Raw genomic sequence first — 1,555 nt, 5'->3', positions numbered from 1 at the left:
GTTTAGCATTGGCTGCCCCTGCTATTAGAAGGGGCAGCCTTACGCTAAACACGCCATATGGAAACAACGTAACTTGCGTACGCAGGGGGCGCGCAACATTGTGAATCGGCGTAAGTATGCAATTTGCATACTATACGCTGACCACAATAGGAACGCCCCCTAGCGGTCATCGCAAGAATGCAGCCTAAAATCTGCGTGGCATAAGAGCCTTATGCCACGCAGATTTTAGGCTGCAGTTGGCGTAACGAGTTCTCTGAATCAGGAGAACTCGTTACGCCGGCGCAAGTCAGCAATTGCGCTGCGTAACTATGGTTACGCAGGCGCAATTGCTTACTGAATCTGGGCCATTGTGTTTTTTTTCAAAATTGTCGCTCTTCTTTTGTTTATAGCGCAAAAAATAAAAACCGCAGAGGTGATAAAATACCACCAAAAGAAAGCTCTATTTGTGGGGAAAAAAGGGTGAGAATTTTGTTTGGGAGCCACGTCGCACGACCGCGCAATTGTCAATCAAATTGCGACAGCGCTGAAAACTAAAAATTGGTCTGGGCAGGAAGGGGGTGAAAATGCCCTGTATGGAAGTAGTTAATTTGTTAGAAAATTTCAATAATAATAAAAAAAAATAATGAAACATCTTCTCAAATAGAAAACCCAAATCTAGGTCTAAAAGAAAAAAAAAAGAAAAGAAAAGGAGGACATGAGTGACTAATAGTAGTAAAATGTATTAATACAAAGGATCGTGTGTTCAGAGGGGACAGCAGCCGCCTGCATGCAAATCATATTCTCCATTGTAGCAATTTGAGGGATGGATGGATGGATGGATGGAGGGAGGGAGGGAGGAAGGGCAGGATGAAGGTGTGGAAGGATCAGAGAGAGGAGAGGAGGAGTGAGGAGGATCAGGATTGCTGCTGCCGCCGCCGCTGCCTGTACCGCTGTGCTCCGCGCCTGCGCTCTTCGCCGAACCTTGATTTGCTCCGGGATTCCCAATCGCGGGGCACAGAGCGGAGCTTGTAGAGAGCGGAGCTGTAGAGATCGGAGCTTGTACTGCTGGCGCTGACACCGGGCGCCGTCCAGGAGGGAATCCAAGCAAGCACGGCCGGGATCACCCCCCCCACTGACTCGCTCACCTACCCCCTGATAACCCCCCCTCCCCCTCCCTCGGTCAGTGGGGTCTCCATTGTGTTCCCATCAGGTCAATCCGCAGCGCCGTAAGTGTAAGTGTCAATCATCTTGTATGGAATGTATATGTCACATTGCAGAGGGGGGGAGGGGAGGGGTGCATGATCATTTGGATGGATTCTCTCCCTGGTTCCGTGTAAGGGGCTTACAGAGATCAGGGTGCCAGCGGTGCAATCTTGTTTGCTCACATATGTTCAGCTCTGATGTAGTGCAAATCCACATTGCTCGATGCTAATGCTCCCCTGTGTGCCATGGGGGGGGGGGGGGGGGGTAAATACAGGGCTCATTCAATGGACCTGTCACACCATGGCTCCCTAATTCATACAGCAATTGTATTACTACAGCATAGAGATGATCTGCTGCCTCTCAGCTTTGCACC

The 1,555-nt window shown here is 49.7% G+C and overlaps 1 protein-coding gene across 1 annotated transcript in view; it reads left to right on the top strand.

Moving 5' to 3' along the window:
- The first annotated feature begins 927 nt into the window (after positions 1-927).
- VSNL1 (visinin like 1) overlaps positions 928-1,555 on the top strand; it is a 201,100-nt gene continuing 200,472 nt past the window's right edge. Inside the window, exon 1 of the mRNA XM_040348560.1 lies at positions 928-1,211. The gene's annotated coding sequence lies outside the window, so the exon portion shown is untranslated. The remainder of the gene's footprint in view (positions 1,212-1,555) is intronic.

This window comes from Rana temporaria, chromosome 4, assembly GCF_905171775.1.
Source record: "Rana temporaria chromosome 4, aRanTem1.1, whole genome shotgun sequence".
NCBI lineage: Eukaryota > Metazoa > Chordata > Amphibia > Anura > Ranidae > Rana > Rana temporaria.
The sequence above is the reverse complement of the archived record's forward strand: the minus strand, read 5'-3'. Positions and strand labels throughout refer to the sequence as shown.